Here is an 18,828-nt window from a genome sequence, read left to right as displayed (position 1 = left end):
CTGCTAGCAGATGGGAGACTGAGTCAAATTTCAAAGCTGACGTCACCTTAGATATACCTCTGCAGTGACCTCAGCTCTCCAGTATCTCCGTCTCCTAGCAGATGCGGACACTATACCACACACTAGCACAGTGTTAGGAAATTACAGCAAAAAGACAAAATTTACCTTATGAAGTCTAGCCCCGCTCTCCTGCGGTGATGCCTAGGGTCCCTCCCCCAGTTGAGAGTTCCTGAGGTGACTTCAGTATCCCTCAGAGGTGAGCCTTGGTCTGATAGCTGGTAACCCCGACGTGGATTTAGCCCCTAGAGCAGCTGAACGGCAGCGGGTGCACATCTGAGCGCAGCGGTGAAGGTAAAGCCCTCTCCCCCGCAGCTGGAGACCGTCCTGGGTATGCAATCGGTAAGCGCTGAGACCAGGTAAGAGGAAAACTTTAAACTAAGGTCTCCGGGGCTCGGAATGCTGGTCCCAATTCCGAATTTTACCTGGCTAGGAAAAAAGGGAGCACCGATCAGGTTGAGCAGCTTTGGTTGGGCTAGGGCCCCGGTCCGGTGCAGGGGGGCCCGGACACCCTTGGGGGGGAGGGGGGCGGCGGCACCATCTTACGTGCGGGGAAGTCGGCGCCATCTTCCCTTCTCGTTCGGCGGTATGCACAGGGCAGGCCGGTTGGTCAGTGCGCCCAACTTGTGCGCCTTCAACTAGACGCACGCACAGCTGCGCGCACAACTGAACACATAACTACATGCACAGCCTCGCTTCAGCTACACATGCACATTGTGCTCACGCACATAACTATGCGCACATTGAAGCATTACCTGTGCGCCTAGACATAGAGGCAATGGCACCAGCGTCCAAGAAGCCCAGAAGGCACTCTCCTTGCACAGCCTGCCACATCAGAGCCGCACAGCCGGAACTGGAGTCCTGCCTGTGTCTTCATTGCGAAGAAGCCCAGGGGGGACCAAAGCCTGGTCCCTCACTGTCTGAGAATGGGTCCGGAGCTACTACAGACGATAGCACCCCGGATCAATGCAACTCTGAAATGGCTTCTCCACAAGAGGTCACCTCAGATGCCCCTACTCTGACTCCCCCTGGGCACTAACATGGACCAGAGACCTTCTCCTGGTTAGAATTTTTCTAAGGGCTGCAAGTCTTCATTCAGGCGCAATCAGTTCCGGCTGCGACCCGGGTTCAACCCCTGCCGGAAGCACAAGATCCTCCTGGCCCTGCTCGGATGCCTTGCCTAACCAAGAATTTCCCTGACAGGTACCCAGACACCTCAGATGATGATGGCAGCTCCCTGGAAGAAGGAGAAATCCCTCCAGGCCTGGAACCATACAGAACCATGCTTTGCTTCTTCCACAGGGATGAATTATCAGCCCTTGTTTCCCAGACTCTGAAGACTCTAGGTATCCAGGCACGGACCCTATGGCAGAACCAAAGAAGAACCCATCTTGGTGTCCCTTCATAAAGCCTCATGCTACTTCCCAATGATGGAAGCCATCCAGGAACTGATTGACCTGGAGTGGCATGCCCCGGAGGCCAGCTTTAAAGGAGTTCGGGCCTTGGAAGCATTGTATCCTCTGGAACCAGCAACCAAGGAACGCCTGCATTTTCAGAAAGTGGACGCCATGGTCTGTGCCGTCTCAAAGCGAACAACCATTCCCGTTGAGGGAGGGGCTGCATTGAAGGATACTCAGGATAGACGATTAGAATCCATCCTTAAGCAGGCCTTCGATGCAACAGCAATGACACTGCAGATTGCTTCCTGCTGCGCACTGGTGGCATGTTGCTGTTTGCTCCTCTCAAGAGAGGCATACAAAACAGGAACGTATACCGGTGAAACGATTGAACCTGCAGCAGCCTTTCTGAATTACGCAAGCTCAGATCCGGTGCGTACCTCAGCCAGAGGAATAGCCTCGGTAGTGGTGGCCAGAAGATAATTATGGTTGCGGAATTGGTCTGCAGACGCGACCTCTAAAGCAAATCTCACAAGGATGCCCTTTAAAGGATCTCTCTTATTCGGAAGCAAATTGGAGAAGTTAGCCAGTAAATGGGGCGAATCTCCAGTGCCTCGGCTACCAGAGGACAGGGGTAAAAGATCCCAGAGCCCCTCCCCCAGAAGAACTAAGGGCAGAGGCTCTCAATGCTTTCGCCTTTACAGGAACTCGCAGTTCCAGGCACCTCATTCCTAGGAAGGTCTCAGCCCTTTCGGAACCAACAAACCAAGAGAGGAACAGGCCCGGGGGCAGGATCCGGCCATACTCCCCAATGAGAATGTGATGACCCATCTACAGGAAGAGGAAATAGGGGGTCGACTTTCCCTCTTCTATCAACGATGGGTCGAGATCACGTCTGACAAATGGGTGCTAAACATCATTCGAGAAGGTCACTCTCTGGAGTTCCGCAGCATCCCTCGGGACAAATTTGTGATGTCACCCTGCCACTACCACACCAAGAGATTGGCAGTGGAAGCCACTTGGTGTGGTAGTGGCTACTCAGTTTGAAGGCAATACCTCCGGTCCCAACGCCCCAACAAAATATGGGGCGTTATTCCATCTATTTTGTCGTCCCCAAGAAAGAAGGATCATTCCGACCCATCTTGGACCTCAAGAACGTCAACCGTCATCTGCGGACACTACACTTTCGCATGGAGACTCTTCTCTCCGTAATGACAGTACAACCAGGAGCGTTTCTAACCTCCATGGACCTCTCCGAAGCCTACCATCATGTTCCAGTCCATCAAGATCACCAGCGTTTTCTACGCTTTGCGATACTGGGTCACCATTACCAGTTCCGAGCACTACCCTTCAGCCTAGCAACTGCCCCCAGAACATTCTCCAAAATTATGGTGGTCATGGCGGCAACACTGAGGAAGGAAGGGAGAGGAGGAGCAGGGGTGATATGATACAGACTTTCAGATACTTGAAAGGTTTTAACAATCCATGGTCAACAACAAACTTTTTTAAGTTGGAAAAAAATCAGGCAGAACTAGGGGCCCACAATTTGATGCTCAAGGGAGGAGGACTCAGAACCAATGTCAGGAAGTATTTCTTCACGAGAAGGATGGTGGATGCCTGGAATGCCCTTCTGGAGGAAGTGGTGAAGACTAAAACTGTGAGGATTTCAAGGGGGCATGGGATAAACACTGTGGATCTATAAAGGCTAGACGATGGGAATGAAGAGAAGAGCCATGGGGGTGGATTTCTGGAGTGGAGGGCTAGTACCTGGTGATTACCACCCTTACTCAATAAGCCTTTGCACGGTTAATGCAACTCCAACATTGCTCTCTGCTTCAATGGCAAGGGGAAATGTGGAAATGAAGGTTTGCATTCAGATAACTCCAACAAGGACTGAACTTCACAATCAGCTTAAACAAATAAGCGTGGGGGTAGCTTGCTTATTTACGGCGGGTTACTACCCTAAACCAATTAAAGCCTGATACATGTTGCGCCATCGCTGCTTGACGCCCTCACTCCGCCCTCTTACCTCTGTGGCGACGCCCTCCGGGCCTGATGGATGTTGGCTGCCGCAGCATCTTCTTTGCAGTCTCCCCCAGCGTCCCCGGACTGGCACGACGCTGCGGATCCGCCATGTTGCCTGATGACGTAGGCGACGCGCGCGCTCCAATGAGTACCAGCAAGGGGCGCAAACCGCGGGGCATCCCCCTGGGATGACATCATCCGCTTCCAATATAAAAGGTCTCAGTATTCAATAACGAATCGAGTTAGCAGGATTGATAGCAGGGATTGATTTGGACTCGCTTCTCTGTATGCTACTCTGCCTCCTCGGACTTACCAGGGGTACCTGCTCCTCGGGGCCTCGCTCTCTTTTCTTTATTTCAGATTGCAAAGATAGGAACCGGTACTCGCTCCTCGAGGGGCCCATGTTCCTGAATACTCTGAAGATTCTCTACTGCCTGGAAGCTATCAGCAGATACAGACATTTGTGAGTATGATCGCTCTCTCAGAGCTTTCCCTGGAACTAGGTACTCGCTCCTCGAGGGCTTAACCCTTTCCAGCTACTGAGATTCCTTAAGACCCTTATGTGAGTTTTGACAATCCAGTTTCTGGCTATGAACACAGCATACCCTGTCTACTCACTATCTATAGTTTCTCTAAAGCTCAGCAACCCTGTGATCGCTGTCCAGTACCTGAGGGACTTCAGCCCTGCTGTCATATCAGCTCACTATACTGCCACCTCTGGTGGTTCTACTACCTGTCTAATAAAAGAACTATCTGTGTCTGTCTCCATACTCAAGCCTAGCCGGTGGTCCCTCTCAGGATATCCTCCCGGGGGCACAGTCATCTGCCATCGGCCCAAGGATCCACCTATCTACATTCCTCTACAAGCTGGGTGCCCTCTCCAAGCACTCCGCTGGTAACAGCTTGCTACTCCTTCCCATCAGAAGTCTTCAGCTACAGATTGCTACTCAGCAGTCTATACCTTAACAGTTTAACTACTCCCTCTACAGGAGCTGAGCATAACAGATTGCTAACTCCTCCTACCTCAGGAGTCGATTCGTAACAGATTGTTAACTCCTCCCTCTACAGGAGCCGTTTCATAACGGATTGCTAACTCCTGACGGAGAACCCTAACAAGATGTTAACACTCCTCCCTCCTCGGGAGCAGATCCGTAACAGATTGCTAACTCCTCCCTCCACGGGAGCTGATTCCTAACAATACATCACTCTGAATGCATAAACAGTGTTGCCTCTCTGCTTTACGGCAGGGGGAAATGTGGAAAAGAGGACTTGCTTTCAGACAACAACCAACAAGGACTGAACTTCACAATCTGGGGTAAACAAATAAGCATGGGCGTAGCTTGCTTATTACGGCGGTTTACTACCCTAAAACCATTTAAGCCTGATACATCACTTTGAATGCACATACGGCGTTGCTCTCTACTTTAATGGCAGGGGGTAATGTGGAAAACAGGATTTACATTCAGACTACATCCAACAAGGCATTGATCTGTGCAGGCAGGGTAAATAAGCATCAGGATAACATGCTTGATGCGGCGGTTACTACCCTTAACCATTAAGCCTTATACTCACCTTTGATGCAACTCCAACATTACTCTCTGCATCAATGACAGAGGAGGGTAGGAAATTTGAATCAAACAGTTACCGACAAGGGCCCTGATCTTGGTGGTTGGTGAAACAGATAAGTATGGGAAAATAAGTGTGGGAGCTTGCTGGGCAGACTGAATGGGCCAATTGGTCTTTTTCTGCCATCATTTCTGTGTTTCTATGATCTTGGTACACCCTTACTTGGACAACTGGCTGATCAGGGCAAAGTCTTCAGAAGAGAGCCGGCAGGTGACCAGCAGAGTCAAGAACCTACTGCCGGAATTCGGGTCGTGAACACGGTCAAGAGCAGTCTGCAGCCCTCTCAGTCTCTAGAGTACCTGGGGGGCCTGTTTCGACACCAAACAAACAGTCTTCCTCCCTCCACTGAGGTGAAGAAAGCTGATGGAACAATTGACGATTGATGACCAATGCACGCCCCAAGGTATGGGACTATCTTCAAGTCCTCGGGCTCATGGCGTCAACCCTGGAGGTTGTTCCGTGGGCAAGGGCTCACATGCGACCACTCCAGTGCTCCTTACTGGAACCCACTGACCCAGGACTACTCAATTCGCCTCCAACTATCAGCAGAGGTATGTTCTCAGCTTCAGTGGTGGCTACAGGAAGACCACCTAAGCAGAGGAATAAGCCTATCCCCACCGAACCGGATCATGCTCATCACAGATGCGAGCCTATGAGAATGGGGAACCCACTGTCAGGAACTGACAGCCCAGGGACAATGGAGTAAGGAAGAGGCGGGATGAAACATAAACCGCCTGGAAGCTCGAGCAGTCAGACTAGTGTGCCTGTGATTCAACCACAGACTCCGAGGCAAAGCGATTCAAGTAATGTCTACATCAACCACCAGGGAGGAACCAGGAGCCAGCAGGTGTCTCTGGAGATAGACCTTCTTATGGCATGGGTGGAGGTAAACCTATAAGGGATCTCGGCCTCCCACATCGCAGGAAAAGACAATGTCTCAGCAGACTTCCTCAGCAGAGAGAGCCTGGACCCGGGGGAATGGACGCTGTCGACCACAGCCATCCAACTGATAGTAAATCGCTGGGGTCTTCAAGCCATGGACCTACTGGCCACCTCTCTCAGTGCCCAAGTCCCCAGGTTCTTCAGCCGCAGACTAGAGCCACACTCCCAAGGGATCGATGCTCTTGTCCAGACCTGGCCAGAGGAAGACTTACTGTATGCCTTCCCCCCCCCCCCCCCCCCCCCCCCCCCCATGGCCACTACTGGACAGGGTCATCTGCAAGATAGAACACCACAGGGGACTAGTTCTACTAGTGGCCCCGGATTGGGCAATATGCCCATGGTACGCAGACATGCAAAGACTCCTTGCGGGGAGCCCTCTGTGCGTACCTCCACACAGGAACCTTCTCCAGCAGGGCCTGATTCTTCACGAAGATCCATCTCAATTCTCTCTTACAGTCTGGCCCTTGAGAGGACTCGCCTGAAGAAGCGCGGTTACTCGAAAGCTGTGATTGACACCCTGCTCCACGCGCGCGCAAGTTCTCAACATCTCTGGCATACATACGGATCTGGAGAATATTCGAAGCCTGGTACAAGGACCGTGGGATACTCCCACGGATGGCCAAAATCCCCATGATTCTGGAGTTCATACAGGACGGTATGAAGAAGGGGTTGTCACGCAACTCCCTCAAGGTCCAAGTAGCAGCCCTCTCCTTCTTCAGAGCCGAAATGAATGGAATCTGTCTTATCAGCTCATCCGGATGTGACCCGTTTCCTAAAAGGGGTTAAGCAACTTTGGCCGTCCCTAAAGTGGCCGGTGGCCCTATGGAACTTCAGTCTGGTATTAGACTTCCTAGTGGGGGCTTCCTTCAGACCAACGCCTCTTAACATTGAAGACTGTATTCCTGGTGGCAATGTGTTCAGCTCGTCACATCTCTGAACTACAGGCACTATCCTGTCGGGAACCGTTCCTTAGGTTCACTCCTGGAACCATACAGCTGCGCTCCGTCCCCTTCTTCCTACCGAAAGTGGTTTCCAAGTTTCATTTGAACCAAGCCATCTTCCTACCATCTCCGGATGAATGTAAGGACTCTGAAGACTCATGTGTTCTTCGCCATCTAAATATCGGCAGACTCCTAGTGCAGGACCTGGAAAGATCGGAACCGGTACTCAAAACAGATCGCTTGTTCGTCCTCCACAGCGGGAAGAATCAAGGAGAAGCGGCCTCGCGGGCGCCCATAGCTGACTGGATCAAGGAAGTAATCAAGGCGGCCTACATAGAGGCAGGAAAGCCTTTACCCCTACAGGTTAAGGCTCATTCTGCTAGCGCCCAGGCAGTATCTTGGGCAGAAACCAAGCTGCTGTCGCCCACCGAGATCTGTCGGGCGGCGACGTGGTCCTCACTACACACCTTCTCCAGGTTCTACGGCTCGGATGTTGAAGCCCGAGAAGATGCAGCCTTCACAAGAGCAGTACTAAGTGGGCCACGGGCAGCCTCCCGCCCTGTCCGGGAGTAGCTTTTGTACATCCCACTGGTCCTGAGTCCATCTGGCTACACGCTAGAAAATGGAGAAATTACTTACCTGATAATTTCATTTTCCTTAGTGTATACAGATGGACTCAGCATCCCGTCCATGGCTGCTCCAGAGAAGGAGAACCTTGGGAAGCGAACCTCGAGATTAAACAAATACAGGTAAGCCGTTTCCTACCACTAGTTCAAGACACCTGCAGTTTGTCCAGTGTTGGCATTAATTGGTTGAGTGCGCCGGCAGTCTCCAGTTTTTTAAATCAATTGAATCAGTTCAATCAAGTTAATCAGTTTTAATCAAGTTATTTAAGCAAATATATATCGACAATGGCTTTTCGAAGAGAATACTGACGAGCTGAGGTCACTGCAGGGGTATATCTAGGGTGACGTCAGCTTTGAAATCTGACTCCTTCTCCCATCTGTTAGCAGAAGAGCACATAACCCACTGGTCCTGAGTCCATCTAGCTACACTAAGGAAAATGAAATTATCAGGTAAGTAATTTCTCCATTGTCTGAAAGAAGTATAGTTTTAAGTTTATTTGCTTCTGTTTCTCCACACATTATTTTCACCATAGTGATTGCTGCAGGTAAAATTGAAGTTTCTGGAACTGTGTGAGGCTTCCTTGTCTGTTCAATCTGGTAGCTCACTTCAAAAGATGCTCATTGAGCCTGCTCAGAGACAGTCAAGGCTCTTTTAAACTCCATTTGTTGACGTGAAAGATGCTGTTTCCTGCATTCAAAAAAGGACCGTGGTTTCCCCACAAATCCTGTGTTAACTGTTTCTAAATGTCGTTGAAGTTTATTTGGCTTCTTGCTTTCATTGAATAGTACTTGCAGACATATGAGGCATTTCAGCTTTTCTTCATTCTTGTGAAAAAGACTGAGCACGTTTCTTACCTAGTTTCTCATTTAGAACTGAAGCAGTAGAAGCTGACCCACTATTTGATGATAGGCTGCATAAGAATTTCTCCATGGTGCACCTTTTCTCTTTGCTGTGATTTAATGAAGCAGGAATGAGCAGTGAACAGTGTATCAAGGCTCTTGGTCTTCTGTCAAAAGACGTCTCTTGGAATCAAGGTGATCAGATTTCCACTCGCTGAGACGATGATGGAACTTGCTTGACGCTTGTTTTCTCTTTGCTGTGATTCAGTGAAGCAGGAATGAGCAGTAAGCAGGTGTATCAAGGCTCTTGATCTTCTATCAAAAGACACCCCCCACCCTCCGCCAACTATAAAGCCAGGACACAGCACAACAAAGCTCATTTAAACACTCCCTAGTGCTGTTTCTATTCCCAATTTCAAGCCCCCCCCATGCCTCTTTTATTCCCGATTTCAAGCCCCCCCCCCCCCGTGGCTGCTTCTATTCCCAATTTCAAGCCCCCTGTGCTGCTTTTATTCATGATTTCATGCCCTCCTGTGCTGCTTTTATTCCCGATTTCAAGCCCCTCCCATGCTGCTTTTATTCCCGATTTCAAGCCCCCTTGCAGCTTCCATTGCAATTTCTCGTCCCTGCACCTGCACAGGAGAAATCAAGGCACAGTTCGGAAAGTTGGAGTGCCAAGAGGTGAGAGCAGTCTAGGTGGCGCTGTTCATGCTTGCAGCACATGGCTTAGATTAAGCAGGCTTGTTGCTGACGCAGAAGTTGGTTTTTTTGGGGGGTTTTTCAAATCGGAGATTGATTTTTATTTTTTTTTTAAATTTACATCGGAAGGCAGCCACGACCCCAAATGAGAATTCTGCGACCCCATTTCAGTAATGTTGCTACTGTATGCCTGATGCTGCTTACACCTTCTCCCCTCTGTTTTGCAATGCTCCTACTGCTGTCTCATTCATTCCATCCATTGTTGTCTGTTTCCTAATTTTCTTTCCTATATGCAGCTGCTGCTATTTCCATCTCTCCCCTCTGATCTCATAACTGCTGTTGCTCTTTATCTCTCTCCTCACCTGGTTCTGCCTTTACTGCTTTCCCCCATCTTGGTATTGCTATTGCTGTCCATTTCCCAGGCTGTCTGCTGATGCTAGTCTTAATGTCCATGCCCTCCTCTCCTTGGCCTGCTGAGAAAATGCCTTGGAGAAGTGATGAGGACTCTAGATTCTCAGGGGGTAAATGGTGTTGGCGACTCCAGAGGACAAAAGCAAGAGGGGTAAGCTGCATATTGCCTGAACTCACTTCCGTATCTACCTCACCTGCCCTCAGAGGTTTCCATACACTTCCCAAGCTAGTCAATAGTGACCCAGCATTCCCCAGTGTGGGGGTGTGCCAAAGGACCCACACAGTCAGCTGGGAATAGTGGTACGCTTACTGAAAATCTTGCCTAGGACACTGTTTGTGCTGGCAAAAGTCCTTTAAATATATTAATCAATTTTTACCATAGATACAAAATAGGAAACCACTTTATTATGAGTGGCTGGTAGCTGGGCTTATTTATTCCTGTATACATTACTTTTAATTTGTCTACCTTTAATTTTATTTGCCAGATGGATGCCCAGTTCCCCAGTCTCACAATTTCTCAGTCTGCTTGTGTTGTAACTACTTTGAATAATTTTATGCCATCTACTGTTTCAGTCACCTCACTCACTGCTCCCTTTTCCAGATCATTAATGAATATGTTAAACATTATCAGTCCCAGTATAGATCCCTAAGGCATGCCACTAGTCACCTTTCTCCAATGAGAAAAGTGACAATATATTCTTTAATCTCTCATGACATCCATAACCTCCAGTTACATACATAGCACAACTCGCATCTTAAACCTTTATGTACATGGTGTTTTTATATACTATTACCCTACCTAGAAAATAGGTTTGCATTAATTAACTCATAGAAATAGTTTAAAAATATGTTAACCAAGAAATATTAACACTTTAGCACCCAAATACTTGAAAAAAAAAACCAATAATACAATTTAGTTACCTATAATTATTAGATTAAGATTTTTGAAAATCTGTTTCTTTTTTAATATATTACCATTCTCTTCTTTAATATACCAACCTGACCCCCCCCAAAAAAGCTAGTTAACAAATGACCAGAATTTTTTTTTAGTGTTAAAATCATAATAGAGGGGAGAGAGATCCAAGATGGCTCCTTGAGCGGTTGCACATTCAAACACTCCCGAAAAATCCTGTTTTCCGCGATTTTTTTATTCCTTTTTACAGAATGCCTCACAAGAGGAAGGGTAAAGTAAGGGTTTATCCACCCGAGCCCTCACTTCCAAGTGGTCAGCGTATCATCTTGCAGTATGCGATGCCCTTACCTCAAACGGGGGTCTTGAGCCCCGCTGGCGGGATCGGAATAGGAGAACCATCGCTGCCTGGGAATGTATCATTGACCCCACCAGAGCCGCGAGAGCAGCCGAGGGCTACCTCTCCAAGCCCCGCCATGCAAGCGGAGTCGCCTGCGGATGACGTCGCAGTTCCGTCTCAGCTGGGTGGATGTTTCGACGAGGCAATGGATCAAGGGAGCGTCTCACCTCCCTCCACGACTCCGGCAAGACCGGCATAGAATGGAGAGCTTGCCGGGAGTATACTCCAGAGATTACCAGCGGGAGAAGGAGAAAGTGGAGCAATAGGAGCCCTCTCCAGGTAAAAAGACCAGCTGTAATTACTAAGGAGTCTCTTTGGGACTTGATAGTGGGGATGACCAGGGTAGTTAATGAATATACCCATGAAACGGATGAAAACTCCTCGAAAATAACTTCTTTGGAAAACCAGGTCAAGAGAAAGAATGAAGAACAAACTAAAGACTTAGCACAAGTGAAAAATGAGTTAAAACAACTATCTGAATTAAGTGTGGCGTCTATGAAAGAACAAGCAGTTTCAATGCGTAGACTTGAAACTGTGGAGAATTATTTAAGGCAATTAAATCTAAGGGTCTTGAATTTTCCTAAGGTAGTCGAACTACCATTAATATCATTTTCCTAGCATGTAGCAGATGGACTCAGAACAAGTGGGTATAGTGTGCTCGTGCTAGCAGTTGGAGACGGATCTGATGTCAGCACGGGTACATATACCCCCACAGGAAGTGAATCAACTCAGTAATGTCCGTCTCCAAAGCAGTTTGGAGTGCCTGCACGCTCGCTGAGCGTGTTTTCCAATACTACTTTCTACTTTCCAAATTTCTCAGAAGACGAGCCCCGCACTCCTGCGGTGATACCCTCGGGTCCCTCCCCCAGTCGAGTTTCCCGAGGTGATTTCCGTGGTCCCTCGGAGGTAAGAGCCTCGGTCCAGTGGCCGATTCGCGGCAGGGATCTAGCCCCCGAGCGAGAAGGGCTCGGGCCTGGCTGAGAGGCGCCTCGGTCCCGGTGTGGACTTAGCCCCGAGCGAGACGAGTTCGGCGGCTTAGAGGCAGCAGGTGCACTTCCTCGAGCGCGGCGGTGAAGGTATTTCCCCCTCCCCCCGCAGCCGGAGACCGCCCGGGTTACAGCCGGGAAGCGCCGAGGATCAGGTAAGGCGTACATCTCTTACTTTTGGTCTCCGAGGTACGAGGATCGGCGGCGTTGCCTGCATACGGCACGCCATGGAGGTCGCCATTTTTGTCTGCCTTTTTCAGGTATTGAGCGCACACGGATAGGCGCCTGTGGATAGGCGCACAACGCAGCATACATATTGCTAAGCGTATATTGAGCACATATTGTTGATTGAGCGCATATTGCTGAACGCATATTACTGAGCGCATATTGTTTATTATTGAGCGCATATTGCTGAACGCATATTACTGAGCGCATATTGTTTATTATTGAACGCATATTGCTGAATGCATATTGCTGAATGCATATTGCTGAACGCATATTGCTGAGCACATATTGTTGTTGGGCTCATATTATTGAGCGCATATCGCTGAGAGCATAGGCGCCGGCGCCCTACATTCGCAAGACGCGATGGAACACTTAAACGCCCCGGCGTCTCCAGAGGCGACACCTCCTGATTCCGGCGTGAAAGCTCTTGGCCTGTGCTCAGCGTGCCAGCTTAGAGCCACGCAGAGCGAGGAACCATACTTCCTCTGTGCCCAATGTGAGGAGGCCGTGGGAGCCTCGGGCCAGGACCAGTCTCAACCGAGGTTTACCGACAGTTCCCCAGGGGCCACACCACACCTAGCGGGCCGTCTCGAACAGCCAGGAATCCCGGGGGACCTGGTACCCCGACGGCTGGAGACCGCTTCCATTTCCTGGGTGGACTTATTTAAAGGGATCCACGCCTTTGTACAGATGCAGTCGGCTTCCCGTCCTGGACCAGCTGCTGCTCCGGCTGACCCTGCCCCGGACCTTCTCGCCCTTATTGCGGGCACCAGCCTCCAGGCAGTCCGGCTCATGCGGACCCTGATGGTCTCGGAGGACGAGTCCGAACCCCCCCGAGGAGGGGGACCTTGCCCCGGGGATAGAGCCATATCGAACTATGAGGCGGTTCTTTCCCAAGGAAGATCTCTCCGACCTGGTCTCTCAGTGCCTGACGGAGTTGGCCATTCCAGGCCCCAGCACCATGGAGGCATCTACGCAGAACCCCTGCTGGAGGGTCTTCGTCCCACAGCCCGCCATTTCCCCTTCCTGCAAGCGGCGCAACAGCTGATAGATTTGGAGTGGAATGCGCTGGAGGCCTCGTTCAAAGGGGGTCGGGCCCTGTCTGGCATGTACCCCCTGGACCCGGCATTCATGGATATGCTGGCGTGCCCTAAGGTGGACGCCTTGGTTAGCGCTGTGGTCAGGCGCACTACCATTCCAGTGGAGGGGGGGCGGCCCTCAAGGAGGCTCATGACAGACGCCTGGACGCCATCCTGAAACAAACCTTTGAGGTGGCAGCTCTATCTCTGCGAATCGTAACCTGCTGCACAGTGGTAACGCGCTCCTGTTTGTCACAGGTCAGGAACAATGCTCCGGCAGCAGACATGGAGTCAGCTCTCTCGTTCCTTACGGATACCGCCTCCGACCTAGTCCGTACGACAGCCAAGGGGGTCTCATCCTCAGTAGCAGCCAGGAGGCAGCTTTGGATACGGAATTGGTCAGCCGATGCTCCTTCTAAGACACGTCTCACTAGAATGCCGTTCAAGGGCTCTCTCCTATTCGGCAGCGACCTAGATAAACTGGCCAGCACATGGGGCGCCCTCTCCAGTACCTCGACTGCCGAAAGACAGGTCCAAGAGGAACCAGCGCATCTTTCCGAGGCCCTCCAGATGTAGAAGCTCCCAACGCTTCACTCCCTATAGGAGTCGCTACCAGGCACCTCGTCCTTAGGCCAGGAACCAGTCCTTTCGGACCAAGCAGCGCAAGAGGAGAGACTGCTCGGGTTCAGGTCCCGGCCGCGCCTCACAATGAGAATCAGCCGATCCATCCGGGGGACGGAGCCATAGGGGGCAGGTTAACCCTCTTCTACCCCAGATGGGTCGAGATTACGTCGGACCAGTGGGTCCTCGCCATCATCCGAGAGGGCTATTATCTGGACTTCCATCACACCCCTCCGGACAGGTTTGTGGAGTCTCCGTGTCCAATCCACAAGAAGGCGGCATTAGAAGTTACCCTGGCGAGGCTCCTGTCCTTGGAAGCCATAATCCCAGTACCTGCATGGGAAATAGATTCTGGACACTATTCCATTTATTTCATGGTACCCAAGAAAGAGGGCACTTTCCGGCCCGTATTAGACCTCAAGTCAGTCAATCGATACTTAAGGGTCCCGAGGTTTCGCATGGAAACTCTGCGCTCAGTCAAGACCGCAGTACAGCCAGGGGAGTTCCTCACGGCCTTAGACTTGTCAGAAGCCTACCTGCATATCCCGATCCATCAGGATCATCAGCGCTACCTACGCTTCAAGGTTCTGGGACGACACTTCCAATTCCAGGCTTTGCCCTTCGGGTTAGCCACGGCACCGCGGACCTTCACCAAGGTGATCGTAGTGGTAGCAGCGGCGCTCAGACGGGAAGGAATCCTTGTCCATCCATACCTAGACGATTGGCTGATCAGGGCGAAATCCCGAGAGGATAGCCATTGGGCAACCAATAGAGTGATCTCCCTGCTGGAAAGCTTGGGATGGGTAGTCAACCTAAACAAGAGCTGCCTATAGCCTTCACAATCACTGGAATACCTGGGAGTCCAGTTCGACACCCAGGCAGACAAAGTCAGCCTCACCACCAAGAGAAGGTTAAAACTCCAGACGCGTCTACGGTCCTTGATGGGAGCCAGCCGGCCCATAGCTTGGGATTATCTGCAGGTTCTCGGTCTCATGGCATCCACCCTGGAAGTGGTATCCTGGGCACGGGCCCATATGAGACCACTACAACGTTCTCTTCTCTCTCGATGGAGCCCACGCTTCCGGAATTACTCCGTGCATCTACCTCTACCAGCCAGAGTGCGGACCCAGCTATGGTGGTGGTTGCAGTCCTCCCCCGCGAGCAGGGAGTCGAAGATGTCCTCCCCCACGTAGATTCTGCTCACCACAGATGCCAGCCTGAGCGGATGGGGAGCACACTGCGAAGAGCTCACCGCCCAAGGGCGGTGGAACAGAGAAGAGTCGGGGTGGAACATCAACCGTCTAGAGGCACGGGCAGTCCGGTTAGCCTGCCTGCGATTTGCTCACAGACTGCGGAACAGAGCAGTCAGAGTGATGTCCGACAACGCCACCACGGTGGCATACATCAACCGACAGGGTGGAACCAGAAGCCAACAGGTGTCCCTAGAGATAGCCCCGCTGATGGCTTGGGCAGAGGCGAATCTCCAGGACATCTCCGCCGTCCACGTTGCCGGAAGGGACAACACCGCGGGCAGACTTCTTCAGCAGGGAAAGCCTAAATCCGGGAGAATGGCAGCTGTCCCCCACAGCCTTCCAGATGATTGTGGATCAGTGGGGGACTCCGGACATGGACCTACTAGCGGACAGGTCCAATGCTCAAGTACCCAGATACTTCAGCCGCAAGCGAGATCCGTTCTCTCACGGGATCGACGCCCTGGTTCAGCCATGGCCTCCAGGGACCCTGCTATACGCCTTTCCTCCGTGGCCCCTGCTGGGCGCCCTTATACACAAGATTCAGAGGCACAGAGGCCTAGTTCTTCTAGTGGCACCAGACTGGCCAAGAAGACCCTGGTACGCGGACATGAGAAGACTGCTAACAGGGGAGCCCCTTCCCCTGCCTCCTCTCAGGGACCTGCTTCATCAAGGTCCCATCCTCCACGAGGATCCGGCTCAATTCTCTCTTACGGTCTGGCCATTGGGAGGGCTAGGCTGAAGAAAAGAGGTTACTCGGAGCCGGTGATAGACACACTCCTCCGAGCGCGCAAGTTTTCCACATCCCTCACCTACATAAGGATCTGGAGAGTATTTGAAGCCTGGTGCGACACTCATGGCACCAATCCACATGCGACCACAATCCCTATTGTTCTGGATTTCCTGCAGGATGGGCTTTAGAAGGCTCTCTCCCTAAGCTCCATCAAGGTCCAGATGGCTGTGCTGTCTTGCTACGGTCCCAGGAGGGACGGCAAGACCATTGCCACGCACCCAGATGTGTCCCGCTTCCTGAAAGGAGTCAAGCACATTCGTCCGCCACTGAAGTGGCCAGTACCCCTGTGGAACCTCAACCTCATTTTGGATTTCCTCGCGGGATCCACCTTCAGACCCCTTCGGGGCCTGTCTCTCCGTTCGCTAACTTTGAAGATGGTGTTCCTGCTGGCAGAGTGTTCAGCACGCCGCATCTCGGAGCTTCAAGCGCTGTCCTGCCGTGATCCCTTTCTTAGAATCACTCCTGAGGCTATCCATCTTCGCATGGTTCCCTCCTTTTTACCTAAAGTAGTCTCACAATTTCACCTCAACCAAACCATATCCTTGCCAACCACAGCGGGTTTGAAGAAATCAGAAGAAGGGCGTTTGCTACGCCATCTCGACATCGGCAGATTGCTGCCCAGATACCTGGAATTGATAGAAGCAGTACCAAAGACGGACCATCTGTTCATCCTTCACAGCGGGAAGAAACAAGGAGAAGCGGCCTCACGGCCCACCATCGCCCGCTGGATCACAGAAATTATCAGAGCGGCCTACGTAGAGGCCGGGAAGTCACCGCCTCTGCAGGTCAAGGCTCATTCTACCAGAGCGCAGATGGCCTCTTGGGCAGAATCTAGGATGCTGTCGCCCGCGGAGATATGTAAGGCGACGACATGGTCCTCCCTCCATACCTTTTCCAGATTTTACCGTCTGGATGTCCAGGCCAGGGAGGGACACAGCATTGCGAGGGCAGTCCTACGCGGTCCTCAGACAGCCTCCCGCCCAGTTCGGGAGTAGCTTTGTACATCCCACTTGTTCTGAGTCCATCTGCTACACGCTAGGAAATGTTGAGATTACTTACCTGATAATCTCCTTTTCCTTAGTGTATGCAGATGGACTCACCATCCCGCCTGGCTGCCAGTATACATGGGGTTTCCTCAATTCAAGGTAAGGCATGTCATTTCTTACACAAGAACGTCCACTCTACCAGGTGTCGATGTCTTCCGGTTGGGAATGTTGGCGGTCTCCAGCTACTATCAATCGGTCAGGGGAATCCTGTTTCACTAATTCATTGATCGCTCAGTACACATATATCCATAACAGCTTTTGCAAGGAAGATTACTGAGTTGCTTCACTTCCTGTGGGGGTATATGTACCCGTGCTGACGTCAGATCTGTCTCCAACTGCTAGCACGAGCACACTATACCCACTTGTTCTGAGTCCATCTGCATACACTAAGGAAAAGGAGATTATCAGGTAAGTAATCTCAACATTAAAAGATATTTAAAGGAAATTTTGAAGATCCCAGAAGAGCAGATGCCAACGCCGAAGAAAATTTTGTTTTTGAAACAAAGGCAAAGCCAAATTCAGATATCCCCGATAGGGGATATGGGAGACTATGAGAACTTGTCTGATTATTTAGAAAGTTCAGGTCTTGAAGGGCTGGAAAGACCGGTCTTAATTGTCTCATTATATTCTGAGTATGATAAAGCATTAATTATGAAGCATTACTTCAAAGTGATAAATGTTACCTATCTAGGAGGGCTTATCCATATATTTCCTGATCTATCCAGAGTAACTCAGTTACGCAGGAAAGATTTCTTGAAAATGCGCCCAGAGGCTCGTACACTGGGGGCGGAATTTCTTTTGAGATATCCAGCAAGATATGTAATAAATACTCTGGAAATGTTTGTGTTTTATAATCCTGAGCATTTGAGGGAATTCTTAAATGCCAAGATCATCACCCCGTGATTAAAAGATACTCTCACGCAGAATAAATGATGGTATGACAAGAGAGTCTTGCCTGTAATATGTTGTTTTCCACTTAATTACTCCTCTAGTGTTCTATCTCTCTCCCACAATATTTCCTGAGAAAATGTGAAAGTTAAATTTATTTCCTATATTATTTGTACCAAATGGAATATATTTATGTGTTAATCTTTTGATGTACTTTAAGGAAAGTTATCTTTGTTTTGTTATTATAAAACTTAATAAATATAAAATTAAAAAAAAATCATAATGGAAATATAATTAGAATTTCATAATTTAAATGTCATTGCTTTTCTAGGATTAAAATTAGCACTTTATAATGGGTGCACATTTAGTTCCCAGATGGCTGTAATATTTGAAATTGCATTAGCACAACATACAAAACTATATTTTTGGATGAAAAGTATATTGCACACTATTTTTAATGCTTCTGCATTTAGAACTGTTATATATGTCCATTTGCTGTAGTAGTCTATCTTCATGGTTTCTTTTCATCACAATAACATTACTTACATGTCGCATTATAGCTTATATGGTTCCACTATTGAAGAGTTCAAGTGCAGGTTAAAAGTAATGACACTACTTCTATGACAAAAAAATCTAGTTTATTTAGCTTGATATTGGAAGCTAATAGGGAGCAAAGTTCTGGCATCACTTTGCTAGCCCCTTAAAATGAATGTCAGATAACCTATGTACCTAAATAGAAGGTTCATAAGTCTCCTTTTAGTCCTATTCTATTTGGAAAAGAGCTTGCATGGCTGTTTGGATTGGCATAATTAAGTGGTATTCACTCCCAACATTTGAGGGCTGCCAATAGATTGGGATTTCAGTATATCCCTAATGAATATGCATGATATAGATTTCTATATAATGGCGGTAATTTCCATGCAAATTTCTCATATGTATTCATTAGGGATATCCTGAAAACCTGACCTGTTGGTGGCCCTCATAGGTTGGGAGTGAATATCACTGAACACGGTTGATTAGTGCATCCACCTCCCCCCCTCAGTGTCAGTATGAACTAGAATCGGCT

The 18,828-nt window shown here is 49.8% G+C and overlaps 1 protein-coding gene across 6 annotated transcripts in view; it reads left to right on the top strand.

Moving 5' to 3' along the window:
• Positions 1–18,828, top strand: part of TEX10 (testis expressed 10) — a 678,603-nt gene that overhangs the window by 574,123 nt on the left and 85,652 nt on the right. Inside the window, exons 12-13 of one of the 6 annotated variants that reach the window (XR_003854635.1) lie at positions 9,450–9,715; positions 10,728–11,153. The exons of 4 other annotated variants lie outside the window; for them this stretch is intronic. The gene's annotated coding sequence lies outside the window, so the exon portion shown is untranslated. Of the gene's footprint in view, positions 1–9,449; positions 11,154–18,828 lie in introns of all 6 variants that reach the window. One more of the 6 variants, XR_003854634.1, reaches the window with a different exon arrangement.

This window comes from Rhinatrema bivittatum, chromosome 2 (assembly GCF_901001135.1).
Source record: "Rhinatrema bivittatum chromosome 2, aRhiBiv1.1, whole genome shotgun sequence".
Taxonomy (NCBI): Eukaryota; Metazoa; Chordata; class Amphibia; order Gymnophiona; family Rhinatrematidae; genus Rhinatrema; species Rhinatrema bivittatum.
The sequence above is the reverse complement of the archived record's forward strand: the minus strand, read 5'-3'. Positions and strand labels throughout refer to the sequence as shown.